This window comes from Eupeodes corollae, chromosome 3 (assembly GCF_945859685.1).
Source record: "Eupeodes corollae chromosome 3, idEupCoro1.1, whole genome shotgun sequence".
Classification (NCBI taxonomy): domain Eukaryota; kingdom Metazoa; phylum Arthropoda; class Insecta; order Diptera; family Syrphidae; genus Eupeodes; species Eupeodes corollae.
Genome location: NC_079149.1, coordinates 30,534,224 through 30,561,799, shown reverse-complemented (window position 1 = coordinate 30,561,799; position 27,576 = coordinate 30,534,224). Strand labels below are relative to the sequence as shown.

The window sequence follows — 27,576 nt, the reverse complement described above, 5'->3', positions numbered from 1 at the left end:
CATTCTTCCAGTTTTATGTATTTTTTTAAGTGTGCTAGATTCAAAATTTTTGTTAAATGGGTCAATTATTCTAAGGAAAATAAGTAAAACAATCAAACCATTATTTACCCTTAGTTGTTATCCCCATAGAAATCTTCAATGAACTTGTTCTATTTTTCCCATTCTTCTTTCCGACTTACAACATCTTTTTCTTAAATGGGCTAATGACTTCAGAGTGTGAAATATTTATAAAAGACAGGGCCATGTGAACAAATGTTTTGTTTCTTAAATATTTCCCTTTTTACACAAACATTTTGAGGTTCTTCTATTTTTGGAACAGAAGAAATCATATTAATAATACAAAACAACAAGATTATCATGAATTTGTGCTATAATGGCTGTACATAGTCAATTTTAACCACACTTTTATATGGGTCCCATACCACATGATGCTTATACACTTAGTGGTAAAGATACAAAATCTATTTATCTAGATTGTAGAATGTAGAAGGATATTAAATGAGACGATTAATTATAATAAATTGTTTGCGAGTATGGGATGTGCTTCGGAGCAGAAAGCTACAGCCAAAAAATGCAGCCAGCCATTATACGCTCATTAGAGGCTGAACTGAAAAAAGGAAATGGAAACAGTCCCGGAGTTGCTTTTTCATCAATCTAAGATACTTGTACGAATTATTAAAAAGTTTGAGAATATGTTAAACAATTCTAGAAAAAACTCACATTTCATTTTCAAAAATGATTTTTGAAATTTTTGTATCTTCAAAAATCATTTCAAAAGTATGATTCTTATGGTCTAATAGAAGATTTTCAACTTCCTCTGCATCTAATAAAGTTCTTTCTGATCTGCCCTGTCCATGGTTTTTCATTCCAAAAAAAAATACTTGAAATATCTTCAAAATTAATCGATTCCAAAAATATTTGTTTATTTTGAATCATGAACGCTTAGCTTGGATATAATATTTCACATACAATTCTTAGTCTACAAAAACGAGGGGTCTTTATTTTTCTTGGCGTACTTATAAACATACACTATGTATATTGAAAGCATATATATTGGGTTTTTGAGATTTTGAATTTATAAAAAAATCATTTTGATTTGGAATTTGGGACGAGAATCATTTTATTATCGTTATGAATGTTTTAAGCACTTGAGCACGATTTGAATCAAAGTTCTTCATCTGCTGATGGTGTATATAAAATAAGTTGGGTAAACAGCACCCAGCAGAGAAACAAAAAAACAAAATAGATCCCTTGTCCAAACTGAATAAAAATAAAACGTGTAAGAGGATTAGTTTAAAGGGTTTTGAGATACACGATAAATAAGTAATAAGCTACGTTGAACTTAAAAAAATACAACGATACGACTTCTATCTTATACTTTTAGGTTAATCTCTTATTTTTGTTTTAATTCTACTAATAGAAAAGAGTATCAATATTGAAATGATAACATTAAGTTGTTTTGATTTGAGGGATTAAGGAACCTTTTATGTTAATATTTAATTAAAAATATAAACGACTATGGTATGCATTTGAGGTAATTTTAAATTACTTTTTCTTATGTTTTTGGCAGTATTTGAGCCCGAATTTAGTTAATTTGCAACTTCTAGAGCTCGGGAAATACGAAACTATATGTATATGTCTTACATTAAAACAAATCAAGTTAAGAAAGTTCGAATTTTAAATTTTTTTTATCAAAAAAGTTTGTATGGATTACATTATTTTTGGTTCTTTAAAAAAAAAAAACAATAAGGAAAACGCCTAACGCGAATCTTCTAAAGACCTTTATTTCGAAGTTTAGACAATATAGGCCCAATGAACGAACTGACATATAGACGGATTTAAGTACAAATGTTGGACCAATAGAAAACTTGCCATGTAGTTAATTAATGTCACAACTAAAAATTGTCAAATAATCTTAGTAGCCTAGTGACCATGTTGAGTGCCTTGTAACCCCATTTTTTCATAACCAAATATTAACATATATCAGCTAAAAAACAAATACTTAATACTTACAATTTTATCAATTTGCTATATTTGAAAGACAACTGTTGCAATAAGGTTTGATAATTTTAACGCGTTCTTAGTAAAGCGATCCGCACTCGGATATGACAAACAAAAAACTAATACTATGATACACTTAAAATGACAGCTGAGGTTCATAGGTGTCATGTGCCAGTGGTACACAGAAAAAAAAAGTTGTCATATTAACAATCGTCGATAGTCAACCTGAAATTTGGCCAAATTGTCGCATTGACTACCAAAATAGTCAATATGACAACCTTATTTTTAAAAATTGACTACTGGATAGTCAATAGAACAATTTTCGATTGTCAATTTTGGGTAGTCAATATGACAACTGCGGTAGTCAATAGAACAACTTCGGTAGTCAATACGACAATTTGGTTGTCATATTGACTACCCAAAATTGACTACCAAGAATTGTTATATTGATAACTGCAATTGTCCTATTGACTACCGTGGTTGTCATATTGGCTACCAAAATTGACTATCGAGAATTATTATATTTACTACCGCAGTTGTCTTTTTGACTCCCGCAGTTGTCATATTGACTACCGCATTTGTCCTATTGACTACCGCAGTTGTCATATTGACTACTGCAGTTTTCATATTGACTACCATAGTTGTCATATTGACTATCATAGTTGTCGTATTGACTACCGCAGTTGTCATTTTGACTACCGCATTTGTCATATTGACTACCGCAATTGTCACATTGACTATCGCAGTTGTCATATTGACTACCGCAGTTGTCGTATTGACAACCGCAGTTGTCGTATTGACTACCGCAGTTGTCATATTGACTACCGCAGTTTTCATATTGACTACCATAGTTGTCATATTGACTACCATGTTAGTCAATACGACAACCGTAGTTTCAATTTCTTTCAACCAAAGTTGTCATATTGACTACGAAATTGTACAAAAATTTCAGATCTCAAAATTGACAACCGAAAATTGTTCTATTGACTATCGCGGTTATCGGCTGAAAATTGACTACCAAATTGTCATATTGACTACCAAAATAGTCAATAGGATGACTTTTTTCGTTCTGTGTACTAACTTGAAATCACAAAATAAATGAAAACATTATTTTCTTTAACACAAGTGAGAAAGTTAGAAGTCTTTAAAGAAAGTCAGCATTTTATCTTGGAGGAACAGAAGAACGCTTCAAAAACTAAGTTGAAAGTATTAAAAACTATTTTCAAAATCAGTGATACAAATTTTGATCGAAAATAAATTTGAAGTTCTTGAGACTGGTAATGTATGAAACTCACCGTCCGTAACCGTCGCGGTCGTTTGTCCTCGTAGGGTCTGCACAGACAGACTCCATTTGTGAACATTACTTCGCCCATCTCAAAAGCTCAATATTTAATGCACTGTCCTGAGAATAATTAAACAGAAGGTCTGGTGGTCCAATCACGATGGACGGCTCAGAAGAGTAAGACCGCGAATCAGGTGGCATACGCAGAAGGGACCATTTTTCATTGAAATTGAGATTGGAAATAACGTTGCAACCAACTTTTTTTTACTGAAATTTAAAAGATATGTTAGGATGGCCTCTAGTTAATTTCAAGATGGTTGCCCATGGAACACAGCCCATTCCAAAATTGGTCTTTTAATCAATGAATTCCAAAGTTGTTATATTAGCGGTCTTGGCAATGTCTAGCTAACCATGAAGTAACGGTATTATGCCAAGAACCAGGAAACGATTTAGGAACTTCAGGCAAAAATAAACCAAGTAATCTGTGAGCAACAGGCCGAAACCATCAATATGGTCTTAAGAAATTGGAGTGATAAAATGGGCTATCATCCAGCCAAGGCAATCACTTGGAACTAAGTTGTACTCCATAATGCAAGTTAACATGGTTTTGTTGCTGGTAAATCTACTAGGACACACATTAGAGTTTTTTTCTAATGATGTTTTCAAAAAGCTTGAGAAAGGATATCAGCTCGATGTTGTCTATAAGGATTTCTCTAAAGCATTTGATCAGGATAATCAAGAATTATTGTTATTACTAATAAAGTTACGAAATGTGAGTTTCCACCCTAACTTTTTAACCTGCATAGATGCATTCTTAAAAAATCGTATTCAGTATGTTATTATTAAATACACCCTCTCTTCACCTATCACCGTTACCTCGGGAGTGACTCAAGGAAGCCATCTCGGTCCAGTTTTGTTGTTATTATTTAGTAATGAAATTCCTTACGTATTTTTAAATTCAAAGTGCCTTATGTATGCAAATGATTTAAAAATCTTTTGTTGATTTAAAACAGAACAAGATTGAATTTTATTGCAAAAAGGTCTTGAGTGATAATCGAATTGGTCTTTGATTAACTCCTTAAAATCATGTTTCATTTCCACAGCGCAACTCTAAGGGAAAATCAGTAGAATCAGCACTTCACTCGCTGGTACGTATTATTGAACATTCCCTCGAATACAAAGAATATAACTTAGTAGTGTTCCTGGATATTGAAGGAGCTTTCAACAACTTTAGTTACCAGGCGATCACAACAGCAATGGATAAGCTGAAATTAGAGAAATCACTCATAGATCTTATAAGTCTCATGCTCAAAAGCAGGACAATAACTTCTAGCATCAGAAGTTTTACTACCACCTGATCGGTGAATCGTGGCACCCCCCAAGGTGGGGTCCTTTCGCCTCTTTTATGGAACATGGTAGTAAACGACCTACTTACATCATTGGAAGCAGAGTGTTTCAAGGTGAAACCCCCAAGTTCTCTCGGAACTCCTACAAAATGCCTTAAATAGGCTAAAAAAATGGGATAAGCAATGTGGCTTGGACGACAATCCACATAAAACAGAATTAATACTCTTTTCGAGAAGATATAAAATTCCTGAGATTAGCCCACTCAAGATTAGAGGAATACCATTAAGCTTTTCCGAACAAGCTGAATATTTAGGCCTCATTTAAGACAAAAAACTAAATTGGAAGGCAAATATTGATGAAAGAGTAAAAAAGGCTACTGTAGCGGTTTTTACTTATAAAAACTGAATAGAATCAAAATGGGGCTTCTCCCCAAAAATAACCCACTGGCTATACACTTCGGTAATCAGACCGATAGTCATTTATGGAGCTGTCGTATGGTGGACCGCACTGGACAAGATGGTAAATCTAAATAAGCTAATCAAAGTTCAGCGGTCAGCAGGTATGTGCATCACAAGAGCACTTCGCTCAACACCAACCGCAGCACTAGAAGTGCTTTTAAACCTAACATCTCTTGACATCTTCTCCAAAATGGTGGCAGCCAACTCATGTGTGATACTGGACATACTACTATTCTAGACAGTTTCAGATCCATCCCTTCAAGATCCTCCTGGGAAGAAGAGAGACCCCTAGAAGACGATGCGGTACACTTCTATACAGACGGTTCAAAGACCCATCACGGAGTTGGAAGTGGTATCTATTCGGAAGATCTGAATCTCAGTCTATCCTATAGACTTTCCAATCAATGCAGTGTATTCCAGGCAGAAGTAATGGCGATTAAAGAAGCACTATTCTGGCTCAAAGAAAACGTTCTATCTAGTAAGGATATACGAATCTTCTCAGACAGCCAAGCCGCTCTTAAATCACTCGCGTCTGTCTCCACAAACTCACGAACAGTCCACGATTGTCGATCATCTCTGAATGAGATGACGGAATAGTTTAATATTCACCTCATTTGGGTACCGGGCCACAAAGACTTTCCGGAAATTGCAAAGCCGATGAGCTCACCAAAAACGGAACACTTCTGCCTAATGTTAGACCAAAACATAACATAGGAACACCGCTTGGTACATGTAAATATCTTCTAAAACAATATGCTCTAGAATCAACAAATGCTAGATGGTATGGTTATGGCCAAGCATAGACTTAAAACGGTCAAAAGGCTTGATATCCCTGAGCAGACAAAGTATAAGCTGTACAATTATTGGAGTAATAACAGGACACTGCCTAATAGGAAGACATGCTCTGAGGCTAGGGGTCTTCACAAATGACTTTTGGTGAAGCTGCATGGACGAAGAGGAAGAGGAAACAGTCCAACACCTTCTATGTACATGTCCCGCACTCTCCATTAAAATTAATAACTTTCTCGGTAATCCCTTCTTCGATAATACCAGTGAACTGGCAACGATTGACACAAAACGTCTCTCTAACTTTATTAAAAGTTAGAAATGGTTTGTTTAAGTTCATTACTCTCCATGAGTAACCTCATTAGTGGTATCACAATCGACCCTTGAGGTCTACGTGCATCAATGACATCTGGACAGCCATTTCAACCTAACCTAACCTAACTCCCTACACCTTAGTATTACAAACATTTCAAAGTTTAACTTTTTTTGAAATCGTTCATAAAATAAAATTTCTTTGAACAGTAACCTTTTAAAAGGTTCTGGTGTATATTTTTTACCAAAAACTTTATTTATTAACCCATGTAGGTTTTTTAATAGCAAAAGGTAACACAATACTAGGACTTATCTTACGCACTTGAAAAGTGATTCACACATTTTAAAACGTCTGTTTTACGCGTATGTTAGATCTGCTCTTGAGTAATGTAATAATTTTTGGTAAACTTAGTATGAAATTTACTGTTTAAGAATTGAGAAGATTTTTAAAAAGATTTACAAGAGTGGAAATCCTTCATGGATATAAATATATACCTTCCTATTTAGCAAGATATTAATTAAACCATGACTCTTAACATTCGAGAAAGCTCTCTACCGTTGTGACTTATTGGCTAATCATATTGATTGTCAAAATATATATAAAAAAAAGAGTCTGGTATGCGACCTACACTGATATCTTCCCATCACGTCTGTCGATTTGCTATACTTAAAAGTTTGTAGGTTTTCGTGTTGAGTTAAAAAGTTGTCAGTTTATTCTTTAAAATTTCAAAATTACCAACATTATTTTTTATATAAAGAAATAGTTTAGTTTGAAAATCTAGATTTGTTAAAAAGATTTTTAGTCGAAAACAAACTTTTACCAATTTAAGTAACATTTCTTAAATTTGTACAAATTGCAATAAATTTGAGAGATATTGAGAACCAAACATCAATTTTTATCAAATTTGCGTACTATTTTTCGTAGATTTTATTTTTTTTTATAAAAAAACGAAGTGTCGGATTTAAAAAAAAATACTGAATATTGAAAACAATATTTTCTGTGAAATAAAAAAGTTTGAAGACAATATTTTCAATTTTTGAAAAGCTATTTGAGTCGAAAAAAATGTTTATCAAGTTTAAGTATTGTTTTCTTATAGGTTTCTATTTTTTGTAAAAACAACTGTCAATTCGATTTTCTCAAAATTTAACTGAATATTCACAAAAAATTTAAAAGATTAAAGTAGTTTAAAGCAAATATCTCAAAATTTTGAAAGATATTTGAGTCGAAAATCAATTTTAACCAAGTTTCAGTATTGTTTTTTTTTTAGATTTTTATTTTTTGTCAAATAACTGTCCAATTGATTGTTCTCAAAATGTTTCTAAATGTTGAAAACAATATTTCTAACAAGATAAAATTAGTTGGAAGCCATACACTCAAATTTTTGAAAAGATATTTAAATCGAAAATCATTTTTTACCAACTTTGAGTAATGTTTTTTTTAGGTTTCTATTTTTTCGTAAAAAAAACTGTCAATTTGATTTCTTTTAAAATTTTATTGAATGTTGACAACAATATTTTTAAAGAGATGAAAGTAGTTAACAGAAAATAGCTCAAAGTTTTGAAAAGATATTTGAGTCGAAAGAATTTTTACCAACTTTTGTTAAATTTTCTTTTTAGTTTTTGTTTTTGTAAAAAAAACTGTCAATTCGATTCTTCTCAAATTTTTGTCAGAATGTTGAAAACAGTATTTCTTATAAGATAAAATAGGTTCAAATCCATAATCTTAAGTTTTTGAAAAGATATTTGAGTCGATAATCAATTTTTACCAACTTTGAGTAATGTTTTTTTCTTGTTTTATAAAAAAGTTCTCAATTTGATTTTTCTCAAAATTTTAACAGAAGTTAGAAATGTTATTTTAAGTTGCTCAAAATTATTTTAGAGACAAACAAATTTTTGTTTCAGTTTTTTTGATATATATAAAAAAAAAACGATCATTGGATTTAAAAAAAATATACTTTTTTGGTATCACTTTACAATATATTAAATAAAATTTAATTCAAGTCTCCAGTGTTTTTGGTTCATGAGATATTAAGGGTTAACCAAAATTTTCACTTTTTTTTCAAACTGCTATGGTAAAACAACCACCCACGCAATTTTCTTGAGAGCCCTTTCTGCATCTTTCTGCCTTATTATTTGTGTAACAAAATTTATTTGAAGTCGACTTACGGACGTACGAACGTACGTACACACGCACGCACAGACATCTTTCTAAAAATCTTTTATTTCGACTCTAAGGACCTTGAAACGTCGAGAAATGTCAAAATTTTCAATTCGATTATTCGGAACCATGACAATAACTTCCTATGGAAAGTTAAAAATTAATGATGTTTAGCACGGACATTTTAGTATTGAAAAGAAGTTTTAGTCGAGCAAGTACATTTTAAGCCTCTGTCGTTGTCTTCTTAGGGTGTGTAATCGATATTTAAGCACTGTCCTGAGTAACTCGCAAATATTTCTTATTATTTGCTTACAAGGTCCAAAATAGTCTTAGTAAGCGGTCCACTATAAGCTCCTTTATCACTTCCTAGTTGGGGTCTTAAAGCAGTACAAAATAGATATCCATTTTCAACCAAAAACTATTTTTCTAAAGTTCAAGTCTTAAACAAAAATTGCTGCATATGAAGTTCAGTAAATCCACGCTTGAAAGTTTGGTGTGGATTTTAAAGTTGGTACATTATTGGTCCATTTTGCGCCTACTTAGGAAAAAGGCTAGAGGCAACGTTTTACCCAATTTTTGTTGACCAAAATTGAAAACATAGATTTGGATAGTTTTTGGTTCATGAAAATGGTCTAAATTGCACACAGCAAATGCCACTATCGATCTTTTAATTAATAAAAAAGTAGTTATCCATCTTAGTCATGTCAATTCGTCACCTCGGATCTGCGATTAGAAGCCCTTCAAATTTTTGAAGGTAGCCATGAGTTCTAGTTCTAGTTAATTTATTTTATTTTTTCTTAATCCGTGAGCAACAATTTGAAAGGTCTTAGAAAATTGGAGTAAAAAAATGGGCTACAATCCGAGGCAACAACTTGAACTATGTTGTACTCTTCTTCCGCTGCATGTGGTCTATAAACGTGCTAATATTAGGGACTGCAACTTACTTTTTTTTACGTTTCTCAGGAAGTCAACCTGCCGTACGACATTTAATCTGAAGGACCAGATCATGGTCCTTACATTAGCTGAGCTATGAATATGTCCTAGAAGCACTATAAGGTGTTCAACCTAACTGAAACTGTGATTCGACAGTTGTTTACGATGTTCACCCCGTGGAGCTGAGAGTGGGAGTTGATAGACAAAGGTGAATTTTGAGGAAAACATATATGAGCGCTTTTGTCTTCTTGGATACACACGACTACCATTTGAACATAATGGACAGTACTTCATTCTACTAATAAGACAATAGTTAATGGACAAACAAATAATTTTCTTAACTTTATTTCTTTTTTTTAAAGAAACTTATAATTTTTGCTCTTTAATTTTTTGATAATTTAAGTGTGCTTAAAAATGGTTCTAAAGCGTCAAGGTTCTAAATATTTATAATTCAAACATTTGTTATGATAGTATTTCAGATATGCATAGGCACATATTATGTAAGTGAACCTTATTTGCCTTGAAGATATTTTCTTATCTGATATTCTATTAAAGCAAACAAACAATATTTATCTCGTGTGAATTTTCCACATGATTTAATAATAAGTTATTCCTTTAATCGAACTAAAACAAAGCAAATTGCTTTTGCACAAAATGTTAATATTTACGTTTGAGATATTTCGTAAGTATCCTTACACTTGAATGTACCGTGCTCTTACATATTTGTGTTTTCAAAATCTACACAATCAAAATATACAAAACAATCCATATGAAGGAATTTAATAATTAAATTAAATTTCAATTTAAATAAAAACAAAAATACTTGAACATTAGTTTTTATGGTTTGAAAGCATCTGCTTGTGATATTCCAAAAAGGACACATTTAAGCTTAAGGACATTTTAAAAAAATTTACTTCTGACCTATATTGAGTACGAGCATAGCTAAGCACACAAACAAAAACACAAGTACTCCAGAAAATCTATATTAAGGACATTGCAGTCCTCGTAAATTATTGTCATTTTCTTTTTTCAAACTAACTTAATGGTGTTTTTGGCACTTTTTCAACATGACGACATGTCCTTAATACCAAATAGTCTTTTGTGTTTGATGTGCATTTGTTCTCTTTTATACTCGTATAGAGTGAGAATATAGAAAGAGAATGCAGTAATTCGATCCTTTTTGTAACATTTACAAACATATTGAAGTCAGTCATCAATTCATGCAAAGAACTAGATATTCCAATTTAAATAAATCCCAGAATACAAATAGAGGAGAATACTCGTTACCAATGGAACAAAAGGACTCAAAAGAGTTTAGCTCAAAGCTACTTGATGAAAATGCACAAACATAGATACTTATAGTTGAGGGGATAGTGTTGGAAATCGTAAAGAATTGTTTTCTTTTTATTGAAATGGGCATAAAGGGATTTGTGTTTGTATATATATTTCTTTTTATAAGGACCTTTAAAATCCTCTTTTTTAACATGAAGCTTTATCTTTAGAATCTGTCAATCTATGGATTTATCCATTTTATTCATAGCTTAAAATAGTGTAAAAACACTTTATTTACGTCTGTCGATTATTGCTGAAAAGTACTCAAGGGATTTGAGTGGCGATAAAATATTCTTTTACTGTCTGCGAAGGGGTATTGTGTGTCAGTTGGTGTGGAACGGCTAGATGGTTCATCAGCCGTTATTATAATTTATCAAACAATTGAAAACAATGCAATTTTCCTCTTATTTAAATATTTAAATTGAAAAAGGATGTAAACCAAAGTATTTTTCGTTTTAAAACAAAAAAACGAGAAAAAAAGTGCGTATACGCCTAAGTGTACTTTAAATTAATTTCTTAATTTTTATTTGAAAATGATCAACGTCAAAGTGATATTTAAGTTAAGAATGAATTTAATTTTGAACAAGTTTAATTAATTTCATTCTACCTTATAATCATCTCCTTGACTTGATTTTGATAGGAATAACGTTGGCAGTCTGGTCATTAGGGAATATTTTGACCCTAAATCCCAACATTGAAACAATATAACATTAAGGTTTTTGCTCTCAATTTTAATAGTATCAGATTTAAAGGTCCTTTTTTTCTAATTTATAATGACATCGAGTTCAAAGCTTTATTTTAATCTTTGCAATAAAAAAGAAAGGAAACAAAACAGGAAGAACGGAAAAAATATTTATATAAAATCTCTTTATCTCCGTTAAAGGACTTTTTGTATCGAAAAGGATGGTTATTTTTTAATGATACTAAAAATAATGATATCACTGCGGGTATTATATTGATGCAAAGCTTTATTCCCGTTTAGCTATATAAGGATGTGAATTTAAAAGTAAAAATAAAATTGATGGCTTTGATGAGAGAGATAATATCCTGTTCCTGGATAGAGGAGGGGAGCTTGTTTGAATTAAAAATGTACCTTTTATAAAAAGTATATATAAATAGAGGTACGTTTAATTCCCTATTTACACAAAAAAAAAATATATTAAAAGAATTTTAAATCAAGAACCTTTTTTTCTTTGGTTTATGGAATATTAAAGGGGGTTATGGTTGTTGTAACATAAAGGGAATATTTTTAAATTATTTATTAATCTTAAGTTTTTTTTAGAATTTTATCATATAATAGAGCAGGACTGTCTAATAAGTGTATTTTTAATGATTTTTTGCTTATGTTACTAATTTTTCTGTATGAAACTTATTTAATGGATTGCCATATCGTGGACTATGTTAACAAATTTAATAATCTCGAAATTAAGATAATATCAGCTACGAGAACAAACTCAAATGGAAGAGCAAGTGGTGGCTGTATTTTTGGGTACAAAAAAGGCCTGAAAGGCATAAATTGTGAATTAAAGCAGAATTGAGTTCTGTCTTACTTGGTTTTGAGTCAAACGAAAATCTGATGGGTTTCCACTTTCAATGAGTTTCTCCAACATAATCTTCTCTGACCCAACAACCATATCAAATCTGTTTGCTAATTACTTTAGCAAATCGTATACTGAACATCTGCACGGTTAACAATAATAACTGAAGAAATGGTACTTGCCAAAATCGTAATCCTCAAAGAAAACTTTAGCCCTGGTCCTGATGGCGTCCCATCAGTTTTTCTAAAAACTATACGAATTCTCTGTCAAAGCCTCTTACTAAACTCTTTGAACTCTCTCTTTCCCAAGGTGTGTTTCCTCATATATGGAAAGATTCATTTAGATTCATATATATTACAAGGCAATAAAACTGAAATTAACCTATTATAGACCTATTGCTAAACTTTCATGCATTCCAAAACTTTCTTAAAGCTTAGTTTATGATTCCGCTTATTTATATTGCAAGCCTTTATTCTCCCCGCTCAACATGGTTTTCTTAAAGGTAGATCCGCTTCGACTAACTTAATTGAATTTATATCCAAAGTTTTGTCAGCCCTTGAGAATGGCAAAGAAGTTGATGTTGTATACACTGATTACAGCAAGGTCTTTGATAAAATATCCCATAAGATAATTTATCCTAAAATAAGAGCCCTAGGCTTTCCATCTATATTTATACACTGGATAAGCTCCTATCTTGCGAATAGAACTTATAAAGTGCTTTTCCGTAACTCAATCTCCAATCCTATACATGCAACTTCTGGAGTCCCACAAGGTAGTCACCTTGGCCCCCTTCTCTTCGTCTTATCTGCTAACGATGTCTGTCTTAAACTAAAAACTCAGATATCCTAATGTTTGCGGATGATAAGAAAAGAAAAGAGATCTTGGTATTATGTGTGACAAACACCTGAATTTCCATTCCCATTTTGACCAAATTATTAATAAAGCTAATAGATCTCTCGGTTTTATTAGAAGATGGTAAAAAAAATTTTCCAACCCCTATGTAACTAAAGCGTTTTACATTTCCCTAGTCCGTCCTCATCTTGAATATGCATGCCAAGTATGGTCTCCCTTTTATGAAAACCAATCACTCAGAATTGAAAATGTTCAAAGACGTTTCGTTCGATTTGCCTTACGTGGCCTCTCCTGGGATGATACATCCAACTTGCCTCCTATGCCTATTGACTAGAACTGATAGTTTTGCAGCCCTTATATATTAGACGTAAAAACGCTGATATATTATTTGCTCACCAATTGTTAATGGGCAATATAGATTCCCCGGCACTCCTGAGTGATATTCACCGTAACATCAACCCTCGAAATCTGAGATCTGTTTCCCTTTTCTATATTCCTCATCACCGCACTAATTACGGGCACTTTGAACCAATGTCCAGAATTCTTCATCACTGCAACGCTGCTATGGTAGTCTTCGATTTCAACATTTCCAAATACCATCTGAAAGATACCCTTTATTTTTTCTCTTTTTGAGTCCGAATTCCTCGTCTCTTGTAATTTTAAGTCGAATAAAATCAAAATTGTTAGTTCTAGTACATCAAAGAGCTTTTATGTGGGCCTTAAGGCTCTCGTGAATTTGATGCTTTGTCTGATACCATCCAAAGAACTGTTTCGTCCTATCCTCGCACTGAAATCGTTGTTACGGGCTATTTCAATGTACACAATTCTTCATGGCTTCAACATTTAGGCCAGACAACACCCGAGGGAGTGTGTCCAGAAATCTTCGCTGAGTTGAACCACCTAACTCAGCTATTCTACGAGCCCACTCGAATATCAGACTAGAAGGTAAAGCAGAAAACACTCTTGACGTGTTTCTTACCTCTGACCCTGATAAGTACACTGTTAGTGTTCAATCTCCTCTAGGCACATCTGACCGTTGTGTTATATCAGAAAATTTTTCGTGTCAAAACTGTTCAGTTAAAGAAAGAGCTCCTAAGAGAACCGTTTGGAAATACGAGAAAACCAACTGAGACGGTCTCAATAATTACTTCAGGATCTTTAACTAGTCACTATGCTTCCTCGATAGTGACGTTGACGCGCTGATATGATCACAAGTTTGATTCTCCTGGGAATGAGAACTTTTATACCGAACAGGGTTAAAAGTATCAGACTCAAGGAAAACGCATTGTTCGATGCGAGCTGTAAAGAGGTTATTAGTGCCAAAGAGGTAAGTTTCCCTTGCTGTAAAGCCAACCATACGGATTGAAGCCGGAATAAGTTCAAACAATCCAGGAAGGCCTACAACGCCCATATTCGACGGACCAAATTTTTACATGACCAAAAGTTACGGCAAAAAATACTGTAATGTCCCAAAGGCAGTAAAAATGTTTGGCCATTTGTAAAACACATGAAAAATTCTTCCTCTTCTTCGGTTCCTACGCTCGTTGTCAATGACACTCCTTTTATTAGCTCTTTAGAGAAAGCTAATCTCTTTGCTAGGCTGCTCGCCGCCTGTACTTCAATCCGCTGGTCCGGATGGTATCCCCGCTATTGATCTGAAGAGGTGTTCTTCAACGCTGGCAAAACCACTGCGTAAGCTTTTTCATCTGTATTCAGGTCTCGTCTCCTCAGGTCTCGTTCCGAACGGATGGAAAACCGCATTTGTCCAGCCTATTCCCAAAAAAGGCGATTGCACTTACGTCCCTTCTTTCCAAGGTCATGGAAACGCTGGTTATTATCAGCTCAAGAAATATCTTGAAGATCGAAAGCTTCTTAATGAACAGCAATACGGCTTTGGTAGCAATAGGTCCACTGGTGATCTCATGGTTCATCTCACCGAACAGTGGAGCAAATCTTTACATCGCTTTGGAGAAAGTAAGATTATTGCATCTGATATTTCAAAAGCATGTGATAGGGTTTGGCATCAGGATCTTCTATCGAAAATGCGTGCTTTCGGTTTTCATGAATCCCTGCTTCATTGGATTAGTAATTACCTTTCGGATCGTTCAATACAAGTAGTATTGGATGGATTCAAGTCTAAAAACCATAAAATAAATGCTGGTGTGCCCCAGGGCTCAGTTTTATCCCCAACACTCTTTCTCATTTTGATTAATGATCTCCTGTCTGCAACATCTAATCCAATACATTGTTTCACTGACGATAGTACTCTTAGCTTTTCATATTCGTTTTCAGATTCACATCCCTCCCCTTCGGATGTGGAACTGCAACGACAAAATATGATAAGCTCATTAAATTCCGACCTTAACAGCATTGTTCAATGTGGATTAAAAAACCGCGTGGAATTTAATGCTTCGAAAACGCAATGCTGTCTTGTATCGTTAAAGCGATATATACCCCTTTTGCCATAGGCCATGGATAGCACTTGCATCAATGAGACTGAACATCTCGATATTCTCGGTATGTGTGTCACTAACCATCTATTGTTAAACGATCACATACGTGATGTCGCCAAAAATACCGCAAGCTGTTTGGGTTTCCTTAGGCGATGCAAGAAATATTTCACCCCTTCTGATCTGGCTGTTATCTACAAGACTTACATACGTCCAAAGCTTTGGGCTGGTGCTCCTGCAACTTACTTAAGCCTCTTGGATAGTATTGAACGTAGAGCATTTAAATTGATAAATGATAATATCATCATAAGTTCATTTACTTCTCTTGAACATCGTCGTAAGGTCTGACCCTTTTTTACGGTATTTTAACGGCTCTAGTGAAATAGCCAGTTGCATTCCTCCCCTTAAACATTTCAACCGTAATACTCGCGCTTCTATGAATGCTCATCACTGTACCCTCGAGCCCAACTTCGGCCGTACTATCAAATACAGAGATTCGTTCTTTAGCCGTACTACACGAATGTGGAATGCCTCTGTCTTTTCTAGTCATTGCAATATTAAGGAATTCAAAACCAATGTGCACCGACATCTACTTTTAAACCCTCTCACCTCTTCCTAGTGCTCACACTTAGAAAAGTAAAATGTTCGTTTAAATAAAATAGTTTATCATTTGTCAAGCTTTTTCTCTTTGAAGCGAACACAAAAGAGAAAGTTTGATTTAGAAAGTTTGTGTTTCCCAAAATGTTGGGAAATTATTTTTACACACACAATTTGTATGACAGTGTAAAACAGATTATAAACATTTTTTAGGTATTATGCATTTTTAATTGTAATTATTATTAAATGTTTTATTTCAATTTTTGCAGCAGTCGATAATGGAGAAGTGACGTGCTGGAACGTCTTGGGTGAAGTTAAACCACACAATTGTCTTAAATCCCTCATTATCTTTCACTTGATTCAATCAGAAAATATATTTTTTTTGGTGAGTACTGAATTTTTATAACAATAACTTATAGTTTTTGCATTCCTTTCAAAAATAATCTTAAAATATGTTTTAAGTCCCAAAGTAGACTAACTTTAGATTTTCAATTAGTTTGTACTAAGAAACAAATTAGTAAACAAAAAATTTAGCTTGCGTTTTAACTCTAGAGTTGTAATCGACTCACAAGTTGGTCAACTTCAGATGCTGCCTCAAGTTTTAAGTGTCAAGTACTAATTATTGAACAGTAAACGAAGACAAATTATCAAAGCCTCCTTGTTCCCTAGTTTTAAGACACGGTGCTATGAATGTTTTTTTCCAAGTTACAAAAACTCTTTTTTTGATATCCCTGCAGATCTACTACTTTATCACGCAAAGGAAAAGTTTTGACATATCTCTACAATTCAGTGCCGATAAATTCTCAATACATAATGTTTAAAGAGGTTTTTGTTTGTCATCGGCCATATATCGGCCAGTAGAGATATGAATTTTAAATCTTTTTCAACTAGCATATTCTTATCTTCTTATACTAAAAACATTGAACATCTGATAAAAGTTTTAGAAAATTTCTATAGATTTAATCTTACAAAAATTTTAAAAATATCAAAAGTAATAATCAATTATTATTTTGATGTCTGGAATATCTCAACAGAAAAATGTTAAATTGTTTGAAAAATAGCTTAAGTTTAATTCAGGTTTAATTCAAAATAAAAAAATGCCCTTAGAAAGTGAAGCTTTAAAATACTTTTCATTTTAAGTAGAATTACATCCTTTCATCCTTACATAAAATAAGTTTGTCTAAGGACATTTATTTGTCTCCGTGTATTTCTTCATTCCCACTCTAAGTTGCAATAAATCAAAATTTCAGGAAAACATTTCACTTTGTTTTTACATTAATTTCTTAAAATCTTCATTACCAAAAAATAAGCAAGGGTTTTCCATTAAAAAACAAACATTTAAAAAAAAAATCTCTAGTTGCTTGGATATCGATTTCATATTGACCTTTTTTCTTGGCCATATCTCTGCAACCTCATCACCAAAGTTACGAACAACAAGTGTTTTTTTGTGTTCTGAACTTAAACTGTTGTATACCCATCCACCAAGAGACCAATTCTAAAGACTTAGATATTACCTTACTTCCATAAAAAAAAAACAACTTAGAAACAAAAATAGAAGCCCTTACTCCACATGAGACCATAATGCGGCCAGGCATCTAACAAACATCTCCATGAACAGTTATGCTGTTCTAATTCTTAAATAAATTGAACAAAATTTGTCTCTAGAGTCCCATTGACAACACGCAATCATTTCCGGCACAATGAGGACAGATATGACAGCAAAAAAGAAAACAAATCCTCCTTATTCCCCCGGTTCGTCCTCGTGAGTTGTCCTTATAAGTTGCGTCGTCGTCGACGTCGTTCTGATTCGGCTCCTTGAAAAAAAAAAAAATAGTAATGATGATGATGAAGACGATATGACCTAGCTCCCTATAGCCCCCACTCCCATCCCCCTTATAGAACAGAACTTTGCAATAAAAGTCTATTCATAACCTACAATAGCCCTACTAATCCTAATCCAACATGCGACTTACATGGATATTATAAGTCCATCATTTTGATTTCGAAATAGAAAGAAATTCTTTACTTACACAAAACTCAAACGGGTCGGGCGAAATATTGTATAATCCTGGGATCCTGAATTCTGAATATAAAACCAATGACCGGAAGATTTATTTATCGTTTATTATCTGGGTATTGTGTCAAACCTCATAGCGGCACCGAACCGAGTAAAGTGAAGGCGTTATTTTATTTATTTCTTCCTTCAAAATTATTGAGTATCATTTGGTCAAAATTGTTATATCAGAGAAAATGGGGCAAGATACAGATTGGCAGCCAGCCTCTTTTTCACTTATGCTTAACCGAGGGAAGTAATAACGGAAAAAAGGATATCGATTATTATAGGACCAGTGAACAGTAAATTCAGAAGAAGAAAAAAGAATGGAAGCAAAAGCTGGGAAAAAAACGGTCCAACCTTTAATAACAGGCCGTTAGCACCATGTTCTACTTCACTTAACAGTACTCGACGTATTTTTGACTCGATGACGATGACGACGATAACTTGGATGACGAGCTACGATGACGATGAGCTGCAGTTTATTTTTGCTGTTGTTGCTGAAGAATTTAATTCACTTTTTTTTTCAAGCCTTTCAAGTCCTAGTGAAAGGACCTTTTATTTTGCACTATTTTTGTTCACTTCGTGAAACCATAAACCAACACCACCACAGTATTTCATTAATTTCCCGCGCGAAACAATCAATCGATGAACTGAACGGGCATATCCGGTTCTTAAGTGGAAATTTTATATTTCCTCGAGGAAGGAAGCAAGGAGCAAGGATTTTTTTCTTTCTTCAGACTCGTATATTTGATTTTATCAATTAACCTCCCCAAAACGAAGGACAACACAAAGGAAAAAGACTATAAGGGGAGATATCCAAACCCTCTCATATGGGTGTACAAATACGAGTATTTAAACTACTCGCTAGCACCCGTTTCAGGATGTGCTGTGAACAAACCGATATCCAAACGAGCGAAAAATCAAATCGAATTGTATAAGAATTCTTTCTCCGAACAGCGATGGTATCGACTACGACTACGACGGCAAACCACGACGACGAAAACGGTGGCAATAACTTGAACTAAGAACAGGCCTAGTCAGTACGGAGGTGTGCATTGAACTGATTCCTTGAGCGGTGCCGAGAAAACGATGAAATTTTCTTTGCCGGTTTGTGTGCCAAAAATGAAAATTGTGAACTTAGAAAAGTTTCCCCACTCAATATGACGGCATTGTAGAGTTTCGGAGAATGATTATACTTTGCCTTCTGCCTGTTGAAGCTTTGAGGAGGAAAATGTTGGGGAAGGTGAAAGCTCTTTTGCTGGCGCGTTCAGTGGCCTCTCTGCTTCAGCCCCACCCTGTGACACCATTCCGATTCGACTCGATTCGATGTGATTCGGAAAAAGGAATCTATTTTTGGTTTGGAAAAGGGGACTCCAACCACCGAAGTGATGCGAGAGGTTTTGAAGAATATTGCGGGTTGGCTGGCTTGCTTGCTGCTGTAGTATATTGGCACGTTATGGTATATTTCACCTTTTGAGTCTTATTTTATGCGAGAAGAATAATGGAATTGTTGTTTGCTTTTTTTCTTTTAATTTTGTTGTTGTTTCTTTTATGGGTATAAAAATGGACGGGACCGGACGGTCAGGATGGGAGAAGGAATTAATATAGGAATAAGTTTTTGAATATTCTCATTTTCTTGTTAATAAATACATTTTTTTTTTGTATCTTTCTTAATTTTTTAAAACAAACCGAAGGCCGGCATAAAAATTTTGCAATTCAAGTGGAAAGAACATATGGTTTAGACATTGTAACACACGCGGTTATGTTTTGAAGCTTTGCATAAACATTTGGTGGATTATGGGTATTGAGAGGGTATAAATAGGCGTACTTCAAAGAGATTACGCAAATTGGGTCTTAAATTAAACTTCAATTATAGTTGAAAGAATATATAATTATTGTTAACTTTTTCACAGACCAAACATCGATACATCGTCGATGTCGATGATGTGCGGCTTAACAGACGTCATTCAAAATAATATTAGTCAGATGAATTGGCTTAAGGTAGATAAAATGATTTTCCGAGAGATCTCAATTCAAATATATCTGGAGTACTAGAATATACATATAAGTACTTTTAATGAAATTTTCTTCAATTCTGCATAAATTTCATATGAAATAATTATGAAAAATACCCGACTTCTGTTATGTAATTTAGGCTTAAGAAAAGAGGTAAGGCGAAAAGATTTATAATGTCTTGATTAAAAACTTAAAACATCGTTAAAAATTCCCAAAAATCATAATTATGTCAAATCGCATGACTTTGGTTTCAAATTTACATCTACCTTACCGTCAAATCGTTCATGCAAAATGTTAATCGTGGTGTTTGCTCTGTAGAGCCGCCGCTTCGTCCTGCTGGAACTACATGTCACCTAGGTCCATATGGTTCCATTTGGGCCATAAGAAATTAGTTGTCATCGTTATGTAGCGCTTGCTGTTGTCGGTGACCGCCTCACTAACGTCGTTTTAAAAAAACACGGACGAATCACGCCGCCGGGGCAAAATCCAAACCAAACAGCAACTTTTATATTATCAAATACTGAACCTCGAGTGGGTTGGTTTCGTCCCAATACGGCAATTTTTAAAACAGCTGGTCTCGACTAGACCACCTAGAGGGCTGAAAGTTTAGGATTGCGATCTAGGAATCATTCCCTTTCCATTGGTGTGCCTATCTTTGAATAAGACCAACTCTACAACAAGTTATGGGCAAAAATCCATGTCAAAACTTAAAATAAATCTAAAAGGCATAAAAGTCGGCACCTAGAGGACAATTTTTGAACTCCAATATTTCTTGATCTAGACCACCTAGATGGCTAAAATTTCAGGATTGTGATCTAGGAATCATTCCCTTCCATTGGTGTGCCTATCTTTGAATAAGACCAACTCTACAACAAGTTATGGGCAAAAATCCATGTTCAAACTTTAAATGCGAATATCTCGCTTAAAACGCATCTAAAAGGCATAAAAGTCGGCACCTAGTGGACAATTTTTGAACTCCAATGTTTCTTGATCTAGACCAACTAGATGGCTGATATTTCAGGATTGTGGTCTAGGAATCATTCCCTTTCCATTGGTGTGCCTATCTTTGAATAAGACCAACTCTACAACAAGTTATGGGCAAAAATCCATGTTCGAACTTTAAATGCGAATATCTCGCTTAAAACGCATCTAAAACTCATAAAAGTCGGCACCTAATGGACAATTTTTGAACTCCAATATTCCTTGATCTAGACCACCTAGATGGCTGAAATTTCAGGATTGTGATCTAGGAATCATTCCCTTTCCATTGGTGTGCCTATCTTTGAATAAGACCAACTCTACAACAAGTTATGGGCAAAAATCCATGTTCGAACTTTGAATGCGAATATCTCGCTTAAAACGCATCTAAAAGGCATAAAAGTCGGCACCTAATGGACAATTTTTGAACTCCAATATTTCTTGATCTAGACCACCTAGATGGCTGAAATTTCAGGATTGTGATCTAGGAATCATTCCCTTTCCATTGGTGTGCCTATCTTAGAATAAGACCAACTCTACAACAAGTTATGGGCAAAAATCCATGTTCAAACTTTAAATGCGAATATCTCGCTTAAAACGCATCTAAAAGGCATAAAAGTCGGCACCTAGTGGACAATTTTTGAACTCCAATATTTCTTGATCTAGACCACCTAGATGGCTGAAATTTCAGGATTGTGATCTAGGAATCATTCCCTTTCCATTGGTGTGCCTATCTTTGAATAAGACCAACTCTACAACAAGTTATGGGCAAAAATCCATGTCCATACTTTAAATGCGAATATCTCGCTTAAAACGCATCTAAAAGGCATAAAAGTCGGCACCTAGTGGACAATTTTTGAACTCCAATATTTCTTGATCTAGACCACCTAGATGGCTGAAATTTCAGGATTGTGATCTAGGAATCATTCCCTTTCCATTGGTGTGCCTATCTTTGAATAAGACCAACTCTACAACAAGTTATGGGCAAAAATCCATGTCCATACTTTAAATGCGAATATCTCGCTTAAAACGCATCTAAAAGGCATAAAAGTCGGCACCTAGTGGACAATTTTTGAACTCCAATATTTCTTGATCTAGACCACCTAGATGGCTGAAATTTCAGGATTGTGATCTAGGAATCATTCCCTTTCCATTGGTGTGCCTATCTTTGAATAAGACCAACTCTACAACAAGTTATGGGCAAAAATCCATGTCCATACCTTAAATGCGAATATCTCGCTTAATACGCATCTAAAAGGCATAAAAGTCGGCACCTAGTGAACAATTTTTGAACTGCAATATTTCTTGATCTAGACCACCTAGATGGCTGAAATTTCAGGATTGCGATTTAGGAATCATTCCCTTTCCATTGGTGTGCCTATCTTTGAATAAGACCAACTCTACAACAAGTTATGGGCAAAAATCCATGTCCAAACTTTAAATGCGAATATCTCGCTTAAAACGCATCTAAAAGGCATAAAAGTCGGCACCTAGTGGACAATTTTTGAACTCCAATATTTCTTGATCTAGACCACCTAGATGGCTGAAATTTCAGGATTGTGATCTAGGAATCATTCCCTTTCCATTGGTGTGCCTATCTTTGAATAAGACCAACTCTACAACAAGTTATGGGCAAAAATCCATGTCCATACTTTAAATGCGAATATCTCGCTTAATACGCATCTAAAAGGCATAAAAGTCGGCACCTAGTGGACAATTTTTGAACTCCAATATTTCTTGATCTAGACCACCTAGATGGCTGAAATTTCAGGATTGTGATCTAGGAATCATTCCCTTTCCATTGGTGTGCCTATCTTTGAATAAGACCAACTCTACAACAAGTTATGGGCAAAAATCCATGTCCATACCTTAAATGCGAATATCTCGCTTAATACGCATCTAAAAGGCATAAAAGTCGGCACCTAGTGAACAATTTTTGAACTGCAATATTTCTTGATCTAGACCACCTAGATGGCTGAAATTTCAGGATTGCGATTTAGGAATCATTCCCTTTCCATTGGTGTGCCTATCTTTGAATAAGACCAACTCTACAACAAGTTATGGGCAAAAATCCATGTTCAAACTTTAAATGCGAATATCTCGCTTAAAACGCATCTAAAAGGTATCAAAGTGGGCACCTAATGGACAATTTTTGAACTCCAATATTTCTTGATCTAGACCACCTAGATGGCTGAAATTTCAGGATTGTGATCTAGGAATCATTCCCTTTGCATTGGTGTGCCTATCTTTGAATAAGACCAACTCTACAACAAGTTATGGGCAAAAATCCATGTCCAAACTTTAAATGCGAATATATCGCTAAAAAACGCATCTAAAAGGTATCAAAGTCGGCACCAAATGGACAATTTTTGAACTCCAATATTTCTTGATCTAGACCACCTAGATGGCTGAAATTTCAGGATTGTGATCTAGGAATCATTCCCTTTCCATTGGTGTGCCTATCTTTGAATAAGACCAACTCTACAACAAGTTATGGGCAAAAATCCATGTCCATACTTTAAATGCGAATATCTCGCTTAATACGCATCTAAAAGGCATAAAAGTCGGCACCTAGTGGACAATTTTTGAACTCCAATATTTCTTGATCTAGACCACCTAGATGGCTGAAATTTCAGGATTGTGATCTAGGAATCATTCCCTTTCCATTGGTGTGCCTATCTTTGAATAAGACCAACTCTACAACAAGTTATGGGCAAAAATCCATGTCCAAACTTTAAATGCGAATATCTCGCTTAAAACGCATCTAAAAGGTATCAAAGTCGGCACCTAATGGACAATTTTTGAACTCCAATATTTCTTGATCTAGACCACCTAGATGGCTGAAATTTCAGGATTGTGATCTAGGAATCATTCCCTTTCCATTGGTGTGCCTATCTTTGAATAAGACCAACTCTACAACAAGTTATGGGCAAAAATCCATGTCCAAACTTTAAATGCGAATATCTCGCTAAAAAACGCATCTAAAAGGTATCAAAGTCGGCACCTAATGGACAATTTTTGAACTCCAATATTTCTTGATCTAGACCACCTAGATGGCTGAAATTTCAGGATTGTGATCTAGGAATCATTCCCTTTCCATTGGTGTGCCTATCTTTGAATAAGACCAACTCTACAACAAGTTATGGGCAAAAATCCATGTCCAAACTTTAAATGCGAATATCTCGCTTAAAACGCATCTAAAAGGTATCAAAGTCGGCACCTAATGGACAATTTTTGAACTCCAATATTTCTTGATCTAGACCATCTAGATGGCTGAAATTTCAGGATTGTGATCTAGGAATCATTCCCTTTCCATTGGTGTGCCTATCTTTGAATAAGACCAACTCTACAACAAGTTATGGGCAAAAATCCATGTCCATACTTTAAATGCGAATATCTCGCTTAAAACGCATCTAAAAGGCATAAAAGTCGGCACCTAGTGGACAATTTTTGAACTCCAATATTTCTTGATCTAGACCACCTAGATGGCTGAAATTTCAGGATTGTGATCTAGGAATCATTCCCTTTCCATTGGTGTGCCTATCTTTGAATAAGACCAACTCTACAACAAGTTATGGGCAAAAATCCATGTCCAAACTTTAAATGCGAATATCTCGCTTAAAACGCATCTAAAAGGTATCAAAGTCGGCACCTAATGGACAATTTTTGAACTCCAATATTTCTTGATCTAGACCACCTAGATGGCTGAAATTTCAGGATTGTGATCTAGGAATCATTCCCTTTCCATTGGTGTGCCTATCTTTGAATAAGACCAACTCTACAACAAGTTATGGGCAAAAATCCATGTCCAAACTTTAAATGCGAATATCTCGCTTAAAACGCATCTAAAAGGTATCAAAGTCGGCACCTAATGGACAATTTTTGAACTCCAATATTTCTTGATCTAGACCACCTAGATGGCTGAAATTTCAGGATTGTGATCTAGGAATCATTCCCTTTCCATTGGTGTGCCTATCTTTGAATAAGACCAACTCTACAACAAGTTATGGGCAAAAATCCATGTCCATACTTTAAATGCGAATATCTCGCTTAATACGCATCTAAAAGGCATAAAAGTCGGCACCTAGTGGACAATTTTGAACTCCAATATTTCTTGATCTAGACCACCTAGATGGCTGAAATTTCAGGATTGCGATTTAGGAATCATTCCCTTTCCATTGGTGTGCCTATCTTTGAATAAGACCAACTCTACAACAAGTTATGGGCAAAAATCCATGTTCAAACTTTAAATGCGAATATCTCGCTTAAAACGCATCTAAAAGGTATCAAAGTCGGCACCTAATGGACAATTTTTGAACTCCAATATTTCTTGATCTAGACCACCTAGATGGCTGAAATTTCAGGATTGTGATCTAGGAATCATTCCCTTTCCATTGGTGTGCCTATCTTTGAATAAGACCAAATCTACAACAAGTTATGGGCAAAAATCCATGTCCATACTTTAAATGCGAATATCTCGCTTAAAACGCATCTAAAAGGCATAAAAGTCGGCACCTAGTGGACAATTTTTGAACTCCAATATTTCTTGATCTAGACCACCTAGATGGCTGAAATTTCAGGATTGTGATCTAGGAATCATTCCCTTTCCATTGGTGTGCCTATCTTTGAATAAGACCAACTCTACAACAAGTTATGGGCAAAAATCCATGTCCATACTTTAAATGCGAATATCTCGCTTAATACGCATCTAAAAGGCATAAAAATCGGCACCTAGTGGACAATTTTTGAACTCCAATATTTCTTGATCTAGACCACCTAGATGGCTGAAATTTCAGGATTGTGATCTAGGAATCATTCCCTTTCCATTGGTGTGCCTATCTTTGAATAAGACCAACTCTACAACAAGTTATGGGCAAAAATCCATGTCCATACTTTAAATGCGAATATCTCGCTTAATACGCATCTAAAAGGCATAAAAGTCGGCACCTAGTGAACAATTTTTGAACTCCAATATTTCTTGATCTAGACCACCTAGATGGCTGAAATTTCAGGATTGTGATCTAGGAATCATTCCCTTTCCATTGGTGTGCCTATCTTTGAATAAGACCAACTCAACAACAAGTTATGGGCAAAAATCCATGTCCAAACTTTAAATGCGAATATCTCGCTTAAAACGCATCTAAAAGGTATCAAAGTCGGCACCTAATGAACAATTTTTGAACTCCAATATTTCTTGATCTAGACCACCTAGATGGCTGAAATTTCAGGATTGTGATCTAGGAATCATTCCCTTTCCATTGGTGTGCCTATCTTTGAATAAGACCAACTCTACAACAAGTTATGGGCAAAAATCCATGTCCAAACTTTAAATGCGAATATCTCGCTTAAAACGCATCTAAAAGGTATCAAAGTCGGCACCTAATGGACAATTTTTGAACTCCAATATTTCTTGATCTAGACCACCTAGATGGCTGAAATTTCAGGATTGTGATCTAGGAATCATTCCCTTTCCATTGGTGTGCCTATCTTTGAATAAGACCAACTCTACAACAAGTTATGGGCAAAAATCCATGTCCAAACTTTAAATGCGAATATCTCGCTTAAAACGCATCTAAAAGGTATCAAAGTCGGCACCTAATGGACAATTTTTGAACTCCAATATTTCTTGATCTAGACCACCTAGATGGCTGAAATTTCAGGATTGTGATCTAGGAATCATTCCCTTTCCATTGGTGTGCCTATCTTTGAATAAGACCAACTCTACAACAAGTTATGGGCAAAAATCCATGTCCAAACTTTAAATGCGAATATCTCGCTTAAAACTCATCTAAAAGGTATCAAAGTCGGCACCTAATGGACAATTTTTGAACTCCAATATTTCTTGATCTAGACCACCTAGATGGCTGAAATTTCAGGATTGTGATCTAGGAATCATTCCCTTTCCATTAGTGTGCCTATCTTTGAATAAGACATACTCTACAACAAGTTATGGGCAAAAATCCATGTCCAAACTTTAAATGCGAATATCTCGCTTAAAACGCATCTAAAAGGTATCAAAGTCGGCACCTAATGGACAATTTTTGAACTCCAATATTTCTTGATCTAGACCACCTAGATGGCTGAAATTTCAGGATTGTGATCTAGGAATCATTCCCTTTCCATTGGTGTGCCTATCTTTGAATAAGACCAACTCTACAACAAGTTATGGGCAAAAATCCATGTCCAAACTTTAAATGCGAATATCTCGCTTAAAACGCATCTAAAAGGTATCAAAGTCGGCACCTAATGGACAATTTTTGAACTCCAATATTTCTTGATCTAGACCACCTAGATGGCTGAAATTTCAGGATTGTGATCTAGGAATCATTCCCTTTCCATTGGTGTGCCTATCTTTGAATAAGACCAACTCTACAACAAGTTATGGGCAAAAATCCATGTCCAAACTTTAAATGCGAATATCTCGCTTAAAACGCATCTAAAAGGTATCAAAGTCGGCACCTAATGGACAATTTTTGAACT

At 34.7% G+C, this 27,576-nt stretch overlaps 1 protein-coding gene across 3 annotated transcripts in view; it reads right to left on the bottom strand.

Annotated features, from left to right (window-relative positions):
• LOC129950273 (GTP-binding protein RAD) overlaps window positions 1-18,990 on the bottom strand; it is a 214,682-nt gene extending 195,692 nt beyond the window's left edge. For 2 of the 3 annotated variants that reach the window (XM_056062156.1, XM_056062158.1), the window contains exon 1: window positions 18,077-18,990. The gene's annotated coding sequence lies outside the window, so the exon portion shown is untranslated. The remainder of the gene's footprint in view (window positions 1-18,076) is intronic. The other variant, XM_056062157.1, reaches the window with a different exon arrangement.
• Between the last annotated feature and the right edge of the window lie 8,586 nt (window positions 18,991-27,576).